The sequence below is a fragment of the Canis lupus genome, chromosome 7 (assembly GCF_011100685.1).
Source record: "Canis lupus familiaris isolate Mischka breed German Shepherd chromosome 7, alternate assembly UU_Cfam_GSD_1.0, whole genome shotgun sequence".
NCBI lineage: Eukaryota > Metazoa > Chordata > Mammalia > Carnivora > Canidae > Canis > Canis lupus.
Genome location: NC_049228.1, coordinates 63,127,599 through 63,151,966, shown reverse-complemented (window position 1 = coordinate 63,151,966; position 24,368 = coordinate 63,127,599). Strand labels below are relative to the sequence as shown.

Genomic DNA, 24,368 nt, shown 5'->3' with positions numbered 1-24,368 from the left:
TGGAGGTCAAGAGATCTGAGTTCTAGTTCATTTCCCACCTCATATTTGTTGTATGATCTTGTTACAGTTGTGTAAAAATCTCTTGGATTCAATTTCTAACTTAAAGTCAAATAGTTGATTTGATGACCTCTAGTGTCCTTTATAACTCCAAAATCTAATCATAGATAAAAAGCTAATAGAAGAGACGTTGCATGGTGAAATGGAATTGATTGACCTGGGTTTGAATTTCAGCTCCATTACTTATTACTTAACTTCAGATTAATTATTCAACCCCTCTACACTGTTGAGAGTAAGTTCCATGAGGAAAGGATTGTGTTGGTTATGGATTCCTATAACCCAGAACCAGGTAGAGATGCTGGCATATAAATAAATGTCTTCTTTTCTGAAAAATGAAAATAATAATACACCTATTTGCAGCAGAGGGTGTTGATTGCCCGACCCCCATATTCTGTTGTTCTAATTCTACCTTTATTTCAGCACAAGGAGACAGTTTCTGGCACCCTTTCTATCTCAAGCATCAGAAAGTCACCCTACTGAGGGAAACAGTGCTACCAAGAAGGGCTCTGGCCTCAGGAGAAGCTGATGCCCTGAGGGCCACCTTTAAGCAATGAATTTGGGAGGCAGTGGATAATTGTAATAGCCTGCACCTTGATCATGGACTTCTAGGCTCCAGAAGTATGAGCAAATAAATGCCATTACGCCTCTGAATTTGGGTTTTGTTATGGCAGCTCAAGCAGACTAGTACGGTCAGGCATCTAAAACATTATAAAGCAAAATGTAAACCCAACTCAAGAGGGAAGGAAAGTTTCTGAAGCTGAACTTCTGATTATATTGTTGCACTCCAAGTGAGAAAGAAAAGTTGAAACTATTTAAAACCAAAGCAAACCAAACAAAAAAGAATCAATATGCAGGGTTGCCAGATTTAGCAAATAAATTACAGAATATTCAGTGAAATTTGAATTTCAGGGAAACACTGAATTTCTTTAGTATAAGTATGTCCCAAATATTGTACACTCTACAATTATTTGCTATTTATCTGAAGTTCAAATTTAAGTGGACATCCTGTATTTTATCTGACAAGCTTATCAATGTAATTATATAGTCAGCTCTCTGAGGAGCCCAACTGTTTATAAAAAGCTCTGTACAAAAGATTTTTTAAAAAAATGAAGGATTGATTTGTAAAGCAAAGTGGCTCAACTTGAGGGAATTTTATGAGGCAGTCTAAAACCCAGGCTAAGCGGAGGCTCACAAAACAAACTAAAGACAAGAACAAATTCTTTTAAAGCTCAAGGAAAACAGGGAAGTTATTGGCCCACCATATGGAGAAGGTGGCATAAAGTTAGCAGATGACAGAGACAAGAACTGAACTTTCCTTCTGCCTTCTATTGTCCACCCAGGAAAATAGATCCACCCCACCCTCCACAAAAAAAGCCAGCTGATGTCAAGCAGGCCAGGAATCAGAGATAATCTACCTCACCACCTTCAGTGAGCTCAGAATATTTCTATCCCAAATTACTAAGATAAATTGAAGATGTGATCTTACAGATTGCTCTGAGATATCATCGGCAATGGGAGAGGTGCCAGAAAACAAGTAAACATTCCTATTTTGGGGAAGAAGAAGCACGTGGACACTATTGGATACTACAGAGTGGGAGTCCAGTGTCTAGAAAAATTTCTCAGGTAGTTTCCTAAGGAACAAGTCAGGTCAAATGAACTTCTTTCTTGCTACAATTATTAGATTTGTGCTTCAGGAGAATACTATAGTGACAACGCCCCCATTTCAACAAAGTGTTTGATGAATATTTTCCATGATAACCTTGTGGACAACAGAGAAATGTCAGAATCATTTTTTTGTGTGTGATTCTGAGCTTATATCCCACTTAACTGTGTTCATAATGTCTTAAATGAAGTTATGCTGTTCAGATTTGCTATCAACATAAAGCTAAGAGAAATAGCAGATTAATTGGATTCTTTTGGTGGCAAGACACTCAATGAGAAATAACTGAAACAGAAATTAATTGCAAAGGTACTAAGCCTCAGACTCATAAGAACCAAAGCTTCTGGGAAGGCTATAAAGTACAGTGGTTATCAGTGCAGACTCTATTTTGAATCCTAGCTCTACATGATGTTGGGCAAGTCACTTCTCTGTGCCTCAGCTTCCTCACCCATAAATTAGTACCTGATATAAGCACTGTATCTTCAATTTTATATTATATATGGTGTGATTATTTCCTCTTACTCCTTGCAGAGCAGCTTTCTGCTTCTGAAATCCACATAATGGAGACAAACATGGCTCCTGTTAGCACTTGAGTCTGTTACCTTGTAAACCACACACACTCTCTTAATCCTTGGCAAAGGGATGTTATTTTGTTTGTTCCTTATGCCTTCTCAAGACCAAACCATTATGATCAAGAAATAAATTCTCATATATTTATTAGTTCATTCATTCAACACAGGTGAGTTGAGTTCTTAGCATGTTCCAAACACTTTTCTAGGCACTAAAAGTACAGGAGTGGAAAAAAAAATGTCTCTGCTCTCATAGAGCACATATTTGCTGGAGGGAGATGGAAAGGGTCAACAAAGAACAAATTTAAATATTATAATAAAATGGTGACAAGTGTAATATAGAAGAAAAATGTGTAATAAATGGATAGAGTGACCTGGAAAAAAAGGAAACACTATTTTATAGAGGTGGTTAGGGAAGATCTTTCCAGTGAGATGACATTTGAGCAGATACCTGGGAAGAGAAGATACCTGGAAGGTTGTTCTTGGCAGAGGGAACACGAATTGAAAAGCCCTAAGGCTTGGATTCCAAAAGAACAAGGCCAATGTAATTGAAATGGGAAGAGTCAGGGTGAAACGAAGTAAGAGAGATTACTGGACCCAGGTCACGAGCTCAAGAGGAGCCTGGCAGGCCATGGTAAAGAATGTGGATTATTACTTTGAGTGAGGTGGGAGCCATTGCAAGGTTTGGAGCAGAGGATAACATGGAGTGATCTGGTTTTAGCTGCTGGGTGGAAAACGATCATAGGTGGCAATCTGAAAGCAGAAGGTTATTACAATGATCCACGTGAAATATAATGGTGTTTTGAATTCTAGTAGTAAAGAGAGTTAGCAGTGGCCACCCTCAATGCGCCTTCAGTACTGCTCTATTAAATGTGGGGTGTGACACAAAGAGAAGAGAGATGACCCCCAAAATTATCACAGAGTGAAGGGTAGTTCAAAAGTTCACTAGTGAACTTTTACAAAAATGTTCCGGAAGGAACAGATCTGGTGGGGAATATCAGGAGTTTTCTTGTGGACATGTTAGTTTGAGATGTCCTTTGTCATCCAGGAGACATCAAGCAGGCAGTAGGGTATGGGATTATGGGAGGGTTCAGGACAGAATGGGAGCTAGAGGTAGCCTTTCAAGCCATGGGATTTGACAAGCTTACCTAGAGAGGGGAGTTGAGAGAACACAGAGGTGATGAGAAATTGAACTTGGGGGTACCTGGAAATACACAGAAGAAGGCAGAAGAGACTGAGAAGGTGTGATCAGTAAAGTAAAATAAGGACCAGGAGGAGAATGATCAAGAGACCAGCTGGAAATGTCTGAAGCAGGCAACTGTGCTCGATTATGTCAAGGCAGGTTAAGAATTGAGAGATGAGGCCCTCATATGATGACAAGCCTTGTAAGAGGGGTGCTGAAGGGACAGGGCTGTAGGTTTCTGCTACATGTAGTGAATCAAATTGATGAAAGCAAGAGAATTCAAACTTATTTTGGTAAATTGTGGTAAGAAGCTTAAAGCCTCAAATAAAACTTAAACATGATAAATCCTCAGTTGGGTCTTAGTTTCAGACTAGAAACTATAAAATCTGTGTAGATACACATATGAAAGACTGAAAGAATATGTCCCCAAACATTAACAATTATTATCCATAATTGTTGGAGCCAGAGATGATATTTATTTTTCTTATATTTTTGTAATTTCAAAATTTGCCTGTGATAAATATGCATTGCTTTAGTAGTCAGGAAAATATAACAAGTATTATAAAAGATCAGTTGTGTATAAATAGGGATGGGAAGAACTTGTTTTAATTTATGCAGAAAAATCCCAAAACTTGTTGAAAAAGATCTCAGGTTCCATTAATCATGAATGTATAACATGGGCAGCCCCTGTGGTGCAGTGGTTTAGTGCTGCCTGCAGCCTGGTGTGTGATCCTGGAGACCCGGGATCAAGTCCCACGTTGGACTCCCTGCATGGAGCCTGCTTCTCCCTCTGCCTGTGTCTCTGCCTCTCTTTCTCTCTGTGTGTGTCTCTATGAATAAAAAATAAATAAAAAAAAATGTATAACCTGCATTTTTGCGTTTTTTAAAAAGATTTTGTTTATTTATTCATGAGAGATACAGTGAGAGGCAGAGACATAGGAAGAGGGAGAAGCAGACTCCCTGCAGGGGAGCCCAACACAGGACTTGATCCCAGGACCCTGGGATGAGGACCTGAGCCAAAGGCAGATGCTCAACCACTGAGCCCCTTTTTTAAAAGATTTTATTTTAATATGCAGATGTCCCCTCCCTTTTTTAAAGATTTTATTTTAATATGCATTCTTGTATTAATTCAACTGAAAGTGGGAAAACCAGACAGCCTCGCTATTGGAAAGTATACAGAGAAGGTAAGGATAGGGAGAGATGTGGAAAGTATGTCATGGGGAAATGTTGAGGAAAATAGAAATGTGCCTACTAGAGGGAAAATTTCAGTCATAAAGGATATGTGATGAGTTGTCATGTGGTAAAAAATATCAGACTTGGGCAGCCCTGGTGGCGCAGCGGTTTAGTGCCGCCTGCAGCCCAGGGCGTGATCCTGGAGTCCCACATCAGGCTCTCTCTGCATGGTGCCTGCTTCTCCCTCTGCCTGTGTCTCTGCCTCTCTCTCTCTCTCTCTCTCTCTGCGTCTCTATGAATAAATAAAATATTTTAAAAATATATATCAGACTCAGGCTTCACTTATAACCTTGAGCAAGTCGCTTAATTTTTCTGACTCTTGAGACGCTTGCTGATAAAGTAGCAGCAACACCTTCCGCATAACACTGATTTGGAACATCCTCTTTTCTGACTCCCATGTCAGTGTTTCCAGAGTCTGGTCCAGAATCGGCTGAATGCAAATCTCATGAGCTCCCCTTTGGGTTTCTCTAAAATATCTCCTCAGAAGCCTTGGTAAACTATGTCAATTTCATTGAAGATTTTATCCACTTCAATGAGAAGATTCACATTGTACACTTCTCAGAGAAAAAAACTAAAATACTGCTCTTCTAAGCAGTCTTTGTCATGGTGGCAATGGGGAGGGGGGATGAATGGGAATGTGTATGTGGTGGGGGGGATTCTTCCACCATCAGACTCACTGGCTCCTTTCTAGCTCCTCAGGATACTGGAGTCATCAAATACCTTCACCTTCTTCTGTGAGAGCAAGTCATCCTCTTTCAGTTCCTATCTTTAATTCAAAAAACCAAACACTATTATTCTTAACAGAGCAAAGATCCACTCATGTAGCAGAATCTACCTTCCATAGCAAACGTATTTCTGTCCTGAGTGTGACCTTTGGGATCTCCAAATCCCCTTCCCACCTCCCCAATGTAAGTGCTATCAAGTTTTCCTTGCAACATATCCAGTGCTCTTCCCATGAGGAAATGGGCTGAAGGACAACTCTTCATCCACTTATATATATATAGTATTTGGTATACTACTGTCACCCAGTAAATGATTAGGAAATGATGGGTTTTAAAAACTATTATCATTCTCTTTAAATATTTAAACAGCTGTGTGGCAGCTGAACATAGGCATTTATTTTCTATAGTTCCCAAAGACCCAAAAGGACCAACAGATATAAGTCACCGGGAGCAGAATTTGGCTCAATATAAAGCAGATATTTCCAGTGATTAGAACTATCCCATAGAAGAGAAGCTTCTTAAGGTGGTATATCTTCTACTGTTTGAATTGTCTGATCCAAGATCTAAAACAGGAGACAGTATATGGGAATGGAATTAGTTGACCAAAACCCTCTCTCCTGACGGATAATGCTGTGATACAATGAAAAGTGCCTGAATGGTTTCTTCTGTCTTTCCTTTTTCTTTCCAATATCACCCAAATCTAAGGTGATATTATACCACCATAAACCTGATCCCTTTTGGGTCTGGTAGTGTTTAAAACACTCAGGGATAGAAAACTCTCTTGGAAGGGGTGGAGTCGACATAACTGCTAGTTTCCTGTCACCACTTCAAAGGCCCTGGGGGGAGGGGAGAGGTTAATGCAGCCGCTCAGGCCACCAAAACTGTGGGATACAGAGCTGTGCTGTGTCCTGGGCCTTCAGGGCTGGAGTGATCAACCCCAGGGAGGGGGAAATGGTAACCAGACTCCAGGACACCCCAGGGGCTTTCAAGATATACATACATTTGCCATTTCCCTGATCTTTTCAGAGCACAGAATTAACTTAAAGTCCTCCACATGCCAGTGTGGCTTTGACTGTAATATAATCTTTTTAAAAGGTTAAGTTAATCTTGACTTTTACTGTTGCAGCATTTCAACCTAATGGTGTTCCATGCACAATCTAATTGGATTTTTATGGGCCTTTATTTAAAGAAATTTGTTTAGTGACAATGACAATTTGAGTATTATAGGTAGGTCCCTTTTGTATAATATCAAAGCGACATAGTGTACAGACTGCTAGAATATGATAACAGATTTCTCGTAGGCGGTTATTATCTAAAACCTACCTCAGTTTAAGCACAAGCCATACAAGAATTTATGTGCTCAATGATGTTATTACCGACCTTGCAAAATTAGAGCAAATGGGTAGGTGGGCCCGAGATCATGCTAATGGAAGGTTTCATGCTATACAATGAATATGTCATGTGACTTCTATAGAAAATTCCCCTCATTTCAATGGTGAGTTGAATACGAGGTTGAATTTTTAAAGGCTATTTGTCCTAAGAGATTATGAATTTATACTGCCTTGGGTTGTATTCCATCATTATTAAAGTCCAGGAGTCCTCTGCAAAGTTTGTTTTACCAGCCACAATTGGCAGTTACATCTCTTGCAATAAATTCCTTCACATTGGCTGTTTGACATTTCAGGGCTAACCCCTGGCTTAACTGACTGCAGGTAAAAATTTGACGCATATCTGGTTTTAACAATGGTCTCTGGGTCTACTTACTCCCAAGTACTCAACCAATTTACATCTTTCTTTATGGAACTCTTTTTTTTTTTTTAAATTCCAGGAGGTACAATCCTAACTGTTTTTTTTTTTCAATTATTTAATGGTTTCGTTTGCTTTTGTTTTAGCTCTAGTTTGTAAAATTCAACTCGAGTCTTTCCTTAAGAATGTGGTAAATGGACATATTGTGAAAAAAAAATCTTACTGATGCTTTTCAGACGTTCAAGATTATGGGTTATGCTGGGAAGCCTTTTGTTCGGAAGCCAAGAGAATTGCACTGTATATGGATATGGGGTTAAATATTTTCCCCAGGTAATTTAGGTATTGTTCATATGCGTTTACTAAAATGGAGGAAGCATAAGTTTTGTTCTGGGAATTTTAGGGATTAGGGTGTTAAGGAAAACAGAAGAAGTTTGCAGGATGTGGGAAAGAGTAGGAGGAAAAGTATAGCTAAGGAAAACAGAAAGTGGTGATGACTGGGTTTTAATTCTCCCTGATGATAGGGATAGGAGTAGGGATAGATCAACTTATAATTGGGAAAAGAAATGTGGTTGTTAGTGAACTATCTTTTCCAAAACGAAGAGCAGTGATGGGCAAGGGAGAGCCTGACAGATGTAACTTCCATATGCCACTGAAAATTCAACTTTTGCCAGCCTCTTAGAAGGCTTAGAAGACATCCATAATCCATTAATATTTTTAAGTAATTCTTTTTATTTTAGAATTGTTTTATATTTAAAGAAAAGATGCAAAGATCTTACAGAGTTCCCATATGTCCAATACCCAATTCCCCATTACTAAAATCTTACATTTAAATTGTATTTTTCTTGCAATTAATGAGCCAATATTAATATATTATTATTAAATAAAGCCTATATTTTATTTAGATGTCCTTAGTTTTACCAAACGTCCCTTTTCTATTCCAGAATCCCATCCAGGACACCACAGTACATTTAGTCATCATGTCTCCTTAGACTCCTCTTTTTTTTTTTTTTAAGATTTTATTTATTTATTCATGAGACACACAGACAGAGGGAGAAACAGGCTCTTCACAGGGAGCCCTATGCAGAACTGAGATCATTCCCTGAGCCAAAGAAAGGCTCACTCACTGGCTGAGCCATCCAGGCATCCTTTTTTTTTTTTTTTTTTAGAAGACGGCTCCTGGCTCCTCTTGACTGTGATATTGCCTTACACTCTCCTTGCTTTTGATGACCTTGACAGTTTTGAGGAGTACTGGTCATTTATAGAATGACCCTCAATTTGAGTTTATTTTGTTTTTTTCATGATTATATTAGGATTATGAATTTGAGAGGAAGACCACAAAGGTAAAATGCCACTCTTATCATATCACATCATGGGTACATATGATCAACATGTTGACCTTGTGAATGTGTTAGTGTTAGCCTTGATTACCTGGCTGGGGGAGTATTTGTCAGGTTTCTTCAGTGTAAGGTCCTCTTTTTTCTAATTTTCCATACAGCGTTCCTTTGAAAGAAATCACAATATGCAGCCCATATAAAAGGAGTGGGTACTTACATTCCACCTTCGTGAAGGACGAGTATCTATATAAATTATTTGCAACTCTGCTGATGCATTTATTTATTTATTCAATCATGTATCAATCATATATTTACATCAGTATGGACTTATGGGTATTTATTTTATATTTTGGGTTGTATATTTATTTTATTTCTCGAATTGTTCCAACCTTGGCTCTCATGGGCTCCTTCAGTTTGAAATATCCCTATCATTGTGGGTTTTTTTCTTTTCCTTTCTACTTTCTGATGCTTAAAGATCATCTCATTTCATCTTGTATATTTCCTGCTTTCCCTTCTAGAATCAGCCATTTTCTCTTCTGCAGAAGCCAAGATCTGGACAAGATGTGCTTGTTGCTTCTGCTTCTGCAGAAACCAAGATCTGGACAAGATGTGCTTGTTGCTACTAGAGCATGGTTGATTTTAGGCCCTTTCAGCTGACAGAGCAAAGAAGTATATGTATATACACTGACCCACATGCATGTACATATCTCTAAATATTTCTCTTTGAACTATGTGCCTTTTATGTGAAGCTAAACCTAAATACATACTAATGTTTCCAACTAATCCATTACCACCTAGATCATTCCTTCTTCGTCCTTTGCTTATCAGCATATTCCCACTCCAACAATGAAAAGACTGAATCCTACCAATGATTGTCCATTTATTTAATTGTTCATTTTCAGTGTATATGTATAATGGCATCAGAATTATTAATCCATATCCTCATATGAGATGATTTTATCAGCTGGAGTACAGTGCTAAGTCCAACTCCTTCCACCTTTAGTCTTACAGACTCCACTTGTTCCCAAAGCTACCTAGGTCGATAACTCCCCCCCCCCACCTCTTTCATTGAGGTTGTTTTATACATTTGTAATACAGTTGGATTCTCCTATCACAGTCTGCATTCTATTCTGGGATCCCCCAGCCTTCTAAATGATTTTTTTAAATTTATATACATGAAAGTTCACTCTTTATGTTTTAAGGTTCTGAGTGTTTTGACAGATGCATAGTGTCATATATCCACTATTACTGTGTCATACACAAGTGTTTTAATGGTTAAAGAATCCACCAGACTTCACCTTTACAACTGTAGCCTCCCAACATCACCTCTCTGGGACCCCTAGCAACCACTGATCTGTTAACCATCTCTATAGCTTTGCCTTTCCAAGAACTTCATATAAATGGAATCATGTACTGTGTAGCTTTAAATTATTTTTAATAGTGGTAAAGTATACATAGCATAAAACTTACTATCCTAACCATTTACAAGTTTATAGTTCAGTGGCATTAAGTACATTCACATTGTTTTGCAAACATTACCACCATCCCATTCTAGAACTTCCATGTTGCAAAACTGAAGCTGTGTACCCACAAAAAACCAGTCGACTATATTTGTATGGTTTATTTATGGGCTATTTATCCTGTTTCATTGATCTGTGTATCTATTCTTTAAAAAAAAAAAAAGATTTTATTTATTTATTTATTTATTTATTTTAGAGAGCTTCAGAGAGACAGAATGAGAGAGCATGCGAGCGGTGGGAGGGGCAGAGGAAGAGGGAAAGAAAGAATCTCAAGCAGACTATGCTGAGCGCAGAGCCCAAAGTGGGGCTAGATCTCACAACCGTGACATCATAACCTGAGCCAAAACCAAGAGTTGGTCCATTCAACTGGCTGAGCCACCTAGAGTGCCTTGCATCTGTGTATCTGTTCTTTTGCCCATAAAGCACCATCTTAATTCATCCATCCATTTTTTCATTCATGCGTTTATCCATCCATCCATTTATCATTCCCCTAAGAAATATTTACTATCTTCCTTGTGCATGATATTGTGCAACATATTATGGAAAACAACAATCATAACAATCATGGATATCATGATTCAGACATAGTAGTTGCCTCTAGGAGATGCAGTATAGCAGCTGGGGATATGGGTTGAAGAGTATTACAACATATACACAAATAGTGTAAAACAAATACAAGGTGATAAATGCTGTAAGAGTTGTACAGAGTCAGTTTTCCAAAGAGAATGTTATGGAGACTCACTGAGAGAAGTTAAGATTTGACCAGATATTTGAAGGATGGATAGCATCTAAATGAGAAAAAGATTGCAAAGATAACTGTAATAGGTGGAAAGCATGGTATGGGCAGTGTGGGGACAAAGTGCAAAGTTTAACAGTAACAATAGAAATACAACCAAAGCCATGTCAAATTTGAATTTGCTCCTAGTTGTGTTGAAAAGAAACACTTGAAATTAAATTTATAACTCATTTTCTGTAGCCCAGTGTATCCAAAACATCATCATTTCAATGTGTAGCCAACTTAAAAATGTTGAACTATTTTACAGACTTCTTTAGTGCTAAGCCTTCAAAATCTGGCATATAGATTTTGCACATGTCAACTTGGAACAGCCACACTTCAGTTGCTTAATAGCCATCTATAAATTTTTGCCATCTATGAGATAGCACAGTCCTACGAGGTAAGGAATGAGAGAAAAGGCTGCAAAGGTAGGTGGAGGACAGATTATAGGGAAACTTACATACTGAGGTAGATTTTAAGCTTTATTCTATAACCATTGAATAAACACAGACACTTTTGAGCAACTGAGTGACTCCCACTAACATGATGCTCCTTCCCGGGGCATATCCCAGATAGGCAGCCAATCCATGTACTCAGGAGGGCTGAATGATCAGAGCAATGTTTTATGGAGATTAGTTGGTCATATACACAGGGAGGTAGAATTGAAAAATAGGAGGACTAATGCATTGGTTCTTTTTATTTAAACCACATTATATGGGAGCTTTTTGATATGATATGGATCCTTTTCTTTTGCCCTCTTCATAAGAGAAATTAAGGACTAAAATATTAGCTATTTAGTGTCAGACTGTCATTTCTAGTGTTTTGTCCCTTATTGTGTTGGAGTATGAGTAGGACAGGCTTAGGCTAGGATGCTTTTGGTGGCCTTTCAGAATGGGTCTTCTCACACGTTACAATTGCTACATAAAGAAATGAGATGCTTTTCTGAAAAGATATGGCTAGAGAGTGACTAGTTGCAAATCAATTTGTTTATATACATTAATTTTTTTTTATTTGAGAACATTCCCTTGATAGTGAAAATCTAGGAGCCTTCTAAAATGAAAGTGATAGCAGCATTAAGATCCCTGTCCTTAGCTGGATGTGGGAAAAAAAACAAACAAGTTCCTTGGGTTTGTTGTGATTATGGGTGCCATTCTTCTTGCCAAATCTATTCTCACAAACTAGCAGGAAATTAAAGCTGAAAAGCTTTCTTTTTTTTTCCCCTTTCTTTTTTGACTTGAGATTATTTCTAAAGACAGAGAGTGAAAAATCTATCAGGAGGCCATTTTTTAAAATAGAAAATGTAATATTTGCATGCAGGGGTGTGTGTGGGTGCTGCGTTTTAGGCCTGTCAAACTTGACAGCGTCCTTTTAGGCTTTTCAAGGGAAACTGCGTAGTATCAAGCCATATTCTCCATCAGCTATGACAGATCTCTACATGTTAATATTCAGATTTGGTTGTACTTTCTTCTTTGTAATGAGGCTAACTTGGTTTTTACAGGCTTGTTGTTTTAATATCTTTTTAGTCAAGTTTGAACAGCACCAATTTGGACTTTTAGCTCTTTGATAAGAATGAGATTTTAATGTAGGCCATAGATGTGTGGGCATATCTGATATCATTTGTGAATATGAGCATTGTGGAGCTTTGCAGAATTTTTTCTGCTGCTTTTGTTTATTAGCACAGTAAGTATCTAGGAGCTTAGGTCTCTGCTGCTGGGTCATGGTTAGAGTATGCATTTTTAGGAACTGTCTCCATATATCCGAGAATGACATTCAGTTAGAGTTGCCGTCTATTAAGGCAGAGCTTCAATAAATAGACAAAGGTTTTATTTTGGTTCTTCAGAAAAATGGAGGGACGTGGTGAGCATGAGCAGAGCGGGCTGCCAAGCAAATGTCTTGGGTGAGTGCAAAGTCTTACATGATTTTAGGAGTGGTTTCTTCTCTAGTCATAACATTATATGAAAATAACACTACTGTAGTAATAAGCAGGAATTAAGTACATTATAAACCGCTCCAATCAAGAAGTTATTTCAGTATAGTGGCTTTGGAATTGAGAGTTAGGTTTGACTTCTGGCTCCACCAACAATTGCTGTGTGAACATTAATTGTTCTAAGACTTAATCTTTGGTCTGTAAAATAGGTTAATAATAGCAGCCTCATTGGACGTACAGGATGTCTAACATGGAAACTATATCCAGTTGCTGACACACGCATAAATGGAAGCTGTTGCTATAAAACTATGCTAAAAGCTGCACTTGGCTTGCAGGTCAAGACTGCTCTGTCCTGCTCTCTCTTGACTGGCTTTCTGGAACGAAGTTAAGTAAGGCAGTTGCGACCAACATGTGCAACTCAGAGCTCCCACCGACCGTAGCATAAGCGCCCGATGGCCAGAGCAGTTCCCCTTCTGGATCCGCCACCGTGTCTGCACACCTCTGACCGGCTGCGCACAGGCAGTGATGGCCAGGGAGCTCCAGCAGGCCCGTTCTGGCCAAATGCTCCTCTCCTCCCCTGAGCAATGCTGGCTCAAGGACTCCTCAGGAACCCAGCTGAACCCTGCTTAAAACTCCTCTCAGTTGGAACCCTCCTTCTATTCCTTCCTTCCACCTTTCCTTCCATAGACATCAGAGCTGCACAGTTGCTGCCCTGCAAACTCTGCCAGCCTCTGCAGGTGCATCTGCTGATCTCATCCCATCTTGATGTCACCTTCTTGGTGGACCTGAACTCCTTGGTCAGCCCGTACCTGGTTTTCAGGGACTGCTCATGTAGGGTTCAATTTAGTTAAAAAAAAAATCCAGGGAATGTGCCATATCAAACCATTGGAGGTCCTAGAATACAGAAGAGGAATGAATTGAGATAATTCATCGAGATAATGAATTGAGATAATGTACCTAGCAGAGAAGGAGTAAAGTGAGAAGAGCTATCCTCTTGCTTAAACGGCAGTGCTTTTCCCACTTCTCTGGAGCTAGGTGAACGCCAGGTGCAGATGCCCCAGCAGGATGCTCTTCTCTCTGGCCCCTGTCCCCCTGCACCATTTGTTATTTTTGCTGCTCACTTTAGCCCTGAGAAGGGACTACTACTTATTTTTTCAAGTAGAAGACGCTTTAGGTTTGCTTTGAGCTCCTTTAAGGATATGGATACACTTTTGCTGGTTTTGTATCTTAGCTCCTATAAAAGGGACTCTTGATTTTTATTTGCTGTTCATTAAAGAGAGAAAACCAAGTAGCCCATGAGAGCTAAGAATGCAAGTACTCTGGGCCCTTGGCTGGGCTCCTCTTGTCCCCTGGGAGGGCCCTCTTTGTGACCCATGGACAACTTTTATGAACAAGAGGCTATCAGAAGAGTTGTCACTTAAAATATTTTTTTTTTCCAGAGGAGCAGGGCACATGGGGGGAGGAGGGGCTAAACAAAATACGTGAAGGGGATTAAGAGGTACAAATTTCTAGTTGTAAGATAAATCTTAAAAAAAAATATTCTCTGCCTTATTTCATTAGACTGTTCAGTTATTGATTCTGTTTCAATTATGATGAAACTACTTAATGCTTAACTATTTCCCTGCAGCTATAGCTAGTGTCATGTTCCCCCTCAAGTTCTAAGGAGTAAATGCATACGGTAAAAATAATTAACAGGAGGAAGAGTCACAAGTTTTGAGAACAAATTCTCCTGGGGGTAGGGGGTGGGCAACACTGGACTTATAAAACAGGCTGCTTACCTGTGGGGGCGGGGATTTTCGGGAGGCTGGGGAGTCCTAGGGCACTGACCCCTGGAGGGGAAATAGAATGCAGAGTGGGCTCCAGAGATCAAAGATGCTTCCAGGGGTGGCCTTTAGATTCACCACATGTCTGTCATGGAATTAGACATGCCGGCTGCCCCACACTTCATTCCCTTGCCTCCCTGCTGTGCTCTGAGTTCAAACCAAAAGTGCATGGGGAGGGGGCCGTGCAGGGAGAGGGGAGAGCCGATGCAAAGAGGCGGCAGAGACAGAGCAGATTTAGAACAACTCACAGTTCTCTTCGCAAGAAGGTGCTTTCCCGAAATTCTCTGGCAGAAATGAAAAAAAAAAAAAAAAAAACAAACCCTGGTGTTTCACACAATCCCTTTCGGGGCAATTTTATATCACTTTGCTAAAAATTGGATATGTCTTCCTAAGTCTTCCACAGCCATTGGCTCAGCAAGAGTTTGAAGTGTTGTGGCAGCGACCCTGACTTTTTCCCTTGCCTCATCCACTTCCCACTCACCCCCTGCCTCTCTTTTTCTCTTTTATGTGGATCTATCTGTGTCTAATTTAGATGGCAAGTTCCTCACCACTGTATGTTAGAGTGTCTAGCATACTGTGCGCACTTATAAATGTTAAATGATAATAATGATAATATGAGAGCCCTAAAGGTGCCAGCTGCTTCATTTCACTTGAGAGAAGAGGGTTTTCGCTACAGACTGTAGTTAAATAAAGTAAGGGCAGTGAAGAGGGAGGGTGTATGGGCTTTCTGGGGCAAGAAAGGGGTAGAGAGGCTGTTAAGAACTTGCAGTCGAAAAGAAAGGGGGCTTAAAAAAATCAGGGGTGCCTGAGTGGCTCAGCGGCTGAGCATCTGCCTTCAGCTCAGGTCAGGATCCCGGGGTCCTGGGATTGAGTCCGGCATCGGGTTCCCTATGGGGAGTCTGCTTCTCTCTCTCTGCCTTTCTCTCTGTATGTCTCTCGTGAATAAATAAATAAAATCTTAAAAGAAAAAAAAAATCAGCCAAGACCTTGAGATGGCAAACAGAATTCAGTGCTTGACCTTGAGTCTTACAACTTTTCAAGCAATCTATTGGTTGCCCAAGGTTTCAAACAAATTTGAAGGCCTGAGTCCCTTGCCCAGCACAGAACAAATACTTTGTGCCACGAGAAAAAACCGCAGAGGGTAAGAGAGCCCGCAGAGCCCCTGGGTCTCAGATCTGATTCTGTAGCTCACCGGCCGTCGAACATTTGCTGAATCTCAATGTGAGATGCTGAATTTCTACGACGTGTTTTCTCATCTACAAGATGAAGGGGGCTGTTTACCAAATAATCCCCAAGAATCTTTCAGGTTCAGAAATTCTATGGGCCAATGGCTGCATGAAACCGACCGTTTCATCGCACACTTACTGCATGCTATTCAAGAAATATTGCTTTCAAACACGTTACCTCATTCAGCACTCCCAAGACTGTAAAGCAGTAATTGCTACAAAGCAGTGATTGCTCCTGTCTCTAGTTTTCACATGAGGAAACCGAGTTGAGAAAGAACAGCCTCTTTTCCCAGGTGCCAGACTAGTGGCAGGAGAAAGAGCCAATGCCATCCTGAGCCTGAGGCCTCTCTGCTGACTTACGACGGTACACTCCATAGTGACGTTGCCAGCCAGGCCCACGTGGCCTTGTGAGTCAAGCCTAGAATGCACAGCAATGTTCTGGAAGCACTGGCAAGTGCGTTTAGAATATTTACTTTGGTCAAACCACAACAGTTTATAGTTACCTCCCTTACAGGCCTGAGATTACTTAATAGCATACTCGTTAAGTGCTAGCCAGCTCTCCCTGGCACTTTGTTGCATCCTCATAACAACCCTGTAAGATTAATCCGAAGTTTATAGAGGAGTAGACTGAGGCACTGAGGTTCAACAGATGATGGAGATGGGGTTCTGATCCCATTTCCTTCCCCGAGTCCTGACTACTTGCTGGTCATCTTTTGATACCTGGTGGTTGGTTGGCTTAGAGCATTCAGCAGAGAAAAGCTCAACGCAGTAGAGAAAATGCCCAATGCAGAGCAAAAGAGCTCCAACAGTCAGGGCCCCAGGATGGAGAGCCACTGAGGCCACATGCCAGATCACATAGAGTCCTTGGGGAAATGTCTGGGACCCTGAAACTCTTAGCTCTAGCACTCGGTATCTGCACACGTCCTATGGTTCGGATGCCACATGGAGAGCTGGGCCCCGGTGGCCTGCATCTCTTTGCCCTGCTCCATGTGCATCTTCAGACCAGAGGCGGGTTGCACTCTCTTTTCTTCCCCTTGTGGTGATGCTCACAGGCAGGGAAATCAGGACATGCTACACTTTGTGCCGTGCACTCTTGTTTCCCATGAGTCTCTGTGAGAAAGACAGATGGAACGTTTATTTTCATGACTGGGGATGGGAGGGAAACAACATGCACCTGCTCCTCCGTCCTTAGCTGAGTACTGCCCCCTTCACCCAGACAGAGGCCACGATGCAGGGTTGCAAAAGCAGTCACAGCCGCGACTTGTTCTAGCCCGTGGCCTTCTTGCTTAGTGAAGCAGGGAGAAGAGGTTCCATCTCTCCTTCGAAAGGATGCTGGAGGATGCCTCGGACCTAGTGCGTCCTTAATACAGAAAGTAACAGATGAAACTGGGTTTGGAAACCATAAATTTAGGTTTTACAGCAACAACAAAGACAAACCCACTGTTACTGCCCTCTGTCCACAAGAGAAATGATAGATGCTCCTTCACAAAGAAAGATGCTTTGACAAATAGCAACCATAAATAGTTGGGGTGCTCATTTTTCCCTCCTTCATTTGTCTTTCTTCTCCTTCCTTCCTTCCTTCTTTCCTTCCTTCCTTCCTTCCTTCCTTCCTTCCTTCCTTCCTTCCTTCCTATTCTTGTCATTTGAAAAACCATAATGGCAATGTGTTCATCATATGTGGTATTTCTAAATATACTGATATCAAATGAACTTAAAGTTATTTTGTTATGTGGAAAAAAGTAAGATGAGTAGTGTATATGCAGGCATTCCCTTTTGTTACTCAAAAAATGTATATGTAAACACACACACACACACAAAGAGTTTTGTTGTGTTTTTTAAATAAAAACAACAAAAACAGTGTTTACCCTATAAGGGTGTGGGCTCAGGGCATCTGCCAGCAGCCCCTGCCCACTGGGCTGTCCTACTAGCCACATTAAAAACCATAATAAGGGGCTGGACCCTCCACCTCCCCACTCCCCCAACCACTCCAGCAGCCTGACCTAAGGAAAGGCTTATAAATTTAGACACACACACACAATATCTTAGATACAGAGATGTACTCACAAAGACTATTTCTGGAAGGATAAACAATTGGTAATCTTACTTGTTTCTGGGCAGGGGAACTGGGGCAAGGGTCCTTTTCATTAAATATCCTTTTTGCTTTTTTTGATATTTTTGAATCTTGGGCATTTGTTTTCTAAAAAGATTATGACAGAGGCCAAAATAATCCCAATAAATCACCAGAGATAAATAAATCAGTGGAGAAAAATGTATGTAATTTTTCACGGCAAGGGCTGGGGACTGGAACTCCTCCTAAGAACTTCTCCTTGCCCTCGAGAAGCATGTTAACAGGAAGAAAATCCTGCATAGAGAGAAGAGAAAAAAAAATCATATTTCCCAACAGCCACCTATGCTCTCACGGAGCTCCTGCTGCTTCTGTTCGCAGGAAGAGGACCTGCCGCTGGGCTCTGGGCTCTGCAGAGAGCTCTCATCCTTCCCAACCCCTCCTGGTCACCAGGGTTACCGAAGCAGACTTGGGCAGAAAGCAGACAGGTGGGCAGAAATGGGAGTAGGATGCTAAGTAGAACACAGATTGCAGAAGTCAACAGAGAGCCTCCAGATGTGTATCATGGCAGGTCCATCCTGGAAGCACTTGACCCTCAGCCATCTGATCTTGCCTCGCTGGATCTAGTCGTTCCCCTCAACCCACAGAGAAAATATGCTCCTTACACCATTATCACAGGTTGGCTGTGAATCTACCTAGCTGACTGGCAGAAAGAAAACAACATCCTAAAGAGAATGTTTATGCATTTGCCTGGGGTTCTGCTTGGTGGGTCCACCTGAGAGTTATGTGGATGATCTGAACTTACAAGAATAGCAGGTATCTTGCTACCTATTAACCAAGTTCTATTTTCCTCTTTATGACATCCTTGGAAAACAAGTGGCCTGTCTTCTGGAAAGAGGTAAATGTGACTTATTTTGGGGGGACAGCTAAACAAATTGCACTCCTCAAGCTAAATAAGGCCTTTATCAGCATTGGATGTATAAAGCAGGAGTATGCAGTGAGAGGTGGCCACCGACAGCTACATCCACGTGTGTGTGTGTGTGTGTGTGCGCGCGTGTGCAATCAGAGACTTCCAGGTTTTCAGGGAGTGTCCCTGACATGAGTCTGCTCCTTCTCTTCTTTATCCTGATGGAAATTCCAGAAACCAACCTAGCATTTGGTTCTGAATAAAGATGTTTGGCAAAGGCCAAGAAAGACAGAGTAGTGGGAAGGGGGAAAAGCCAGTGCAGGAAGGGAGCGTGTAATAAATGGGAGAGTGGAATGTGCTCCACCTGACTTAGCCAGATGCCTCCAGAGGGAAAGAAAGGAAACAGCTAAATGCCTTATATCCCCTGGAGCCTTCAAAGGAAGCCTGCAAAGCAGGGCATCAGGGTAATCCTCACTCGTTTAATATCTGATGCGTTTGCATCTGTGATGTGAAGAGTAAATCAGAATTCCTGTTACAAGAACAGAATTTTAAGTGCTAGGAGTTAGCACAGAGGTCAGGCAGTCTTATCACCACCTTATCTTATTTCACATGGTATCCGGATGAATATTTTGGGACAGGAGTGGACTTCTTTCCTCCAGGACCATTAGGAAAAGCCATAAAGAAAATGATTCTAAACCCAACAGTCTGCTATGTGAAAGGAAGGTTAATTCTATCCTTGGCTGCCATCCGTCCCTTCCATGGACTGTCCAGATCCCCACTATTAAGACCGTTTTGCTGGAGTCTCAGTGCAGGTGCATTGTTATTTTAATTATTTAGGATGTAATTTCTGGGCCTGAGGTAGATGGATAGCACATCTTAAGGAAAATAGACTCCCCCCGCCACCACAATGAAATTGTTCTGTAAAACTTTAACAATGGATAATTCATATGTTTGTTAGATATTGTTAACTTTATTTTCAGAGGAGGCACTAACATTTTTTGCTGCCTGGGCTTTGGGGATCCACTTGCCACGGAGAGACATGAAGTCTAGATTTAATAAAAGCATGCAGTGCGAGGTTTATGCAATATTATTTTTCTTATACTGGGCTGAATGCTTTGATTATTACTCACTCTCAAGTATTCCCCAAGACATGAAACTTTCTGTATTATCATGTTTATGTTACTGGTCAAGGAACTTTCAAGTTTGTCAGTCATTATTACCCCATTTGATAGATTAATAAGATGAGGCAAACAGATACATTGTTGGTGAAACGAGAAAGAATTTTACACACACACACATATCCCTAAAATCTTATGAAAATAAAGTTCATCATCTTACAGAAATATATTTTTCCCCTAGACAAGTGTGAACACAGGCTAGTTTGAAATTAATAATAGGTCATGTAGTGATATAATTTTATTTTTCTAACATGTCTCTCATTTAATCTTTTTGAAAGTAATGGTAGAATTTCTTATTAATAAGGTGGGAGGATCCTTGGGTGGCTCAGTGGTTTAGTGCCACCTTCAGCCCAAGGTGTGATCCTGGAGTTCCGGGGATAGAGTCCCACATCGGGCTCCCTGCATGGAGCCTGCTTCTCCCTCTGCCTGTGTCTCTGTCTCTTTGTCTCTCTCTCTCTCTGTCTCATGAATAAATGATAAAATCTTTAAAAAAAAAAGAGAGATGGAGAGATTTCCACCCAAGTACCCCAGCTAGAAAACACATTCCTGATGCCTGGCAGCTAAATCCATGCTGATTTATACATTCCTACAACATAATATAGGGTCCTGGCTGAATAAGATGCTACATCAAGTTCTACATACTTGAGAATGCTCAGGTCCAGAGGTCTCCCTCAGAAGGGGTTACGCACTTGCCTTTGGCCTGTAAAGACACATAGGGGACAGCAAGAGGTTGTTGCCCTTGCTCTAGGTGGCCCCAGCATACTGGTGAGAGGATGAGTCAGGCAGAGAGCTTCCAGCTACACCAAGAGGAAGGGAAGTTTCTTGGAAGCCTGAAAAAAAGAGAAAGAAGAGTACATTTGGCTATCTTTCATGTTTGGAGGGTAATCACCAGGCTTTTTTCTCTTTCCTGCTACTGCCTACCTTTTGACCACTTCACTGTTCATTAGCACCTCCGGCAGAGGGTGAACAGAAAAAGGGAGAAAAGATGAAACTCGAATTCATCCATTTGAGGTGCTAATTCCTGACTTTCACACCACGCTAAATTGCTTGGACAGGTTATTGGACGATTTAGAGTTGTTTTTCTCAACCCTTTGGTCTATCAGTGAAATTTGTATTGTACACTTTTTCAAAGCACCGGAGCATTTTTGTCCCATTTTCTTAGCAGCTCAATGAAACCTTTTTTGGCAATGATGAGACTTGAATACCATAATTCCATAAGAAGGCTAAAGCTAACTCTAGTTTTTCTGTGTTAATGAAGGAAAGGGGTAAGATTGGAAATTTAATAAAAAAAAAACACACAGAAAAAAATATTTTATTGTTTGACCTCCTTCTCTCATTACAGCTTACATCAAAAGCCACTATCATAGTGAAAAAGATTAGTTTGAGTTTAATTTAACTTATATATTCTCTGGTGGAGATGCTAATAAGCAACCAAATGACCTAAAGCTAGAGAACAGGAGGGAGATGGGGAAGAAGCAAAGTGCTTGTAAAACTCACACATTGGATCATTAACCCTTGAATAACTGAGAGTTGATTTGAGATCATTCATGCTGTGTTTGTCTAAAAAAGTCATGAATTGTTGCAGCCAATTGCACTGAGCAAGTAGTGATACACTTGCTGAGAAGCTGTGTCGATACCGTAATGTAATACTTACCTAGGATAATAGGGGATGTAGACAACATGGGTAATTGGAACACACAAATAATTCTGAAACCTGATATAAAGTGATAGTTGCAACTGCTTTTCCACCAACCTGCTAACAGGCACCAATATTCACTCAGTTTTATTTCCTCTCTCCCCCTTTTCTTAGCGCCAGAGGGATGGAAGTATAAATAAGCCACAAAGTGGCCCAAAGGAGGACAACGGAAACAAAAGAGAAAAAGGATTAAAAAAAAAAAAAAAGTAAAAGGTAGTTCCTGTAATTGAGTAGCGGCCCCTGAAAGGTTGACAGATGACTGAATTTGCATCAATTCGTGATATCACTGTGTAATTTGCTTCGATGGAACAAAGAACCACTGTAAGCCTCTTAGGACTCATATTTCCCATCCCTTTAAGGTTTATAGGTTTGAACTTTCAAGACCCGTGCTCCTGAGGCTGTTTATTTTCTCCTGCATCCTTGGCCTGCAGTTATGGTAAACTCCAGCCCCGAGGCCTGGACCAGAGCATACACATTCACCTGGTGACACTTTCTTTACCTAATCTCAAGATGAGTGGAATGAGGGAGTGAGCGCACTCTGACAGAAATGGCATCAAATTTGAAATTCACAGGCCCTGTATCGTGTTCCAGGGTCACTCTTTATAGGTGGGCAGTTGATAGAAACACTTAGAAGTTTTGAGCCATGATTCACCTATTTGTAAAATCAGGATCCTATAGGACTGTTGTGAGGATAAAAGTGAGATGATATATGTAAACATACTTTATAAGATAGAACTACTATGTAAATCTTAGTTGATCTGGTAAAGAGAAGCGATCATATGACACATCAAATGAACAGCTCCGATGGTTCTCATACTCTAAATGCATATTTAGGAAAGCTGATTAAAATGCCAATTCTATGGCCCATCTCTGGACACTGTGATACAAGAGATGTGGAGATGACTCAGGCATCCTCATTTTAACTGTTTCTGTTGTTATTAATGCAGGTGATCCCTGAACTGCTCTTGCAGGAACACTACTGTGAAACACCAATTGACACATTTCGGCTGGAGTGACAAAAATAGGAGGTGAGCATGTTCTAAAAGCTGGATAGAGTCAATGTCGCTGTCCTATAGTGGCATTCAGAGCTGCTTGCCCCAAGCACCTTTAGAGAGACTGGGCAAAGCAACTCTTCAGTCTCCAGGCTGGCTTTAGGGCTCTATTATCTTTCTTTGTGTGATTTCTCCCCACTTCTCAGGGCACCTTTTCTTTGTGCCAAGAACATGATCTCTGGTTTTCTATGCCTCTCCAGGTGAGTCCCACACTCAAAGTGTCTTCAGTCATAGTTTCTGACTCTCTTAGATTTCCCAGCCTTCTTCACTCTTCCACATTTTCATGTGAATAGCTTGTAGATGCCATTGAAAGGATGCTATTTAGGTCAAATGTAGGATCAATTCCAGATAGCACAAATAGTGTCCAAGAGACAAATAAGATATTTGAACTAAGCACAGGAGATAATTGGGAACTCTACAAAATAAGTGTCTGTACATTGTGTCAACTATGATTCCTGCCCTCTTTGTGACCTTGGTATTGCTTCCTTGGGAAGAGCCATGGCTCAGCCACAAGAATACACACAGCAAGCTACCAGAGCAGGGAAGGGGAACTTGGCTCACCACATTTGACACACTTGCAAGCCCTGCTCTAAACATTGTTCCATGTGGTTGTCAGTGGCTGAGACTGTGTTCTCTAAAGTGAATTACACTTCAGTTAAACCAATGTGAAGTTACCAGTTACAGAGATTAACTTGAATCTGCAGCTGGGTCCATTTGCCTGCAATTGGTCTATATTCTTGCTTTTCTAATAAAAAAAATTAAAGTTTGATCTGGGTCTGGGATATCTTCTTAGTGCTTGCTATGTACATTTGATGTGTGCAAACACTTGTGTTCTCCAAGGAGAACTTCTTTAAGGCTAACTATACAGACACTGTTCTCTATTGAAGCTAACTTTTTTTTAAATCTACTTTTGTTTATTGAGTTTTCTCCCCCCCCCACTACTTTTCTTTCAAATTTAAAAATGTAATAAAAGATATTAATTTAAATTTTCTTTTTCAAAACATAATCTATGAAATCTAGTCCACAAATTTTCATAATACTTCCTGGAAAATTGGATTTGTCAGATTCAACTTACTTTTTATTTTTTAAATTTAATTTCTTCTTAAGATTTTACTGATTTATTCATGAGAGACAGAGAGAGAGAGAGAGAGAGAGAGGCAGAGACACAGGCAGAGGGAGAAGCAGGCTCCAGGCAGGGAGCCCGACGTGGGACTCAATCCTGGAACTCCAGGATCACACTTAGGGCTGAAGGCAGCGCTAAACCGCTGAGCCATCCAGGGATCCTCCTCAACTTACTTTTTAAAGTAATTGTCAGAAATACATTTTTTTGCCTATTTCATCTCCATTTGAAACTTCACAAGGCACTTGTTGGTTTATTAAAAACAAAAACAATTTAAATTATTCATCCCCAAATTAAAACACTAGGTATGACTTGAGAGTACTTTAGAGAACCACCTCCCCTGCCAAGATCCTAAATATCTTTTGAAAATAAGTATTTTAAAACTGAAATCAGTGAAAGAACACAAGAAAAACATATGAAGATAAAAAAATAAGCATTATCTACTGACCTCTTTGTAAATGTCATATAATAGCATCAAAGAATTTTTAAATACAGTAGCTAACTGTCTTCACTCCTGAAAAAGCCAGTGTAAGGTTTGGAGGAAGACCCGATATCTAATTCAAAAATTTCGTAAC

The 24,368-nt window shown here is 40.5% G+C and overlaps 1 long non-coding RNA gene across 4 annotated transcripts in view; it reads right to left on the bottom strand.

Moving 5' to 3' along the window:
• The window catches only part of LOC111096793, an 87,084-nt gene that overhangs the window by 35,019 nt on the left and 27,697 nt on the right, over positions 1-24,368 (bottom strand). For all 4 annotated transcript variants that reach the window (XR_005362549.1, XR_005362546.1, XR_005362547.1 and 1 more), the window contains exon 4: positions 20,568-20,755. This is a non-coding gene — a long non-coding RNA (uncharacterized LOC111096793). The remainder of the gene's footprint in view (positions 1-20,567; positions 20,756-24,368) is intronic.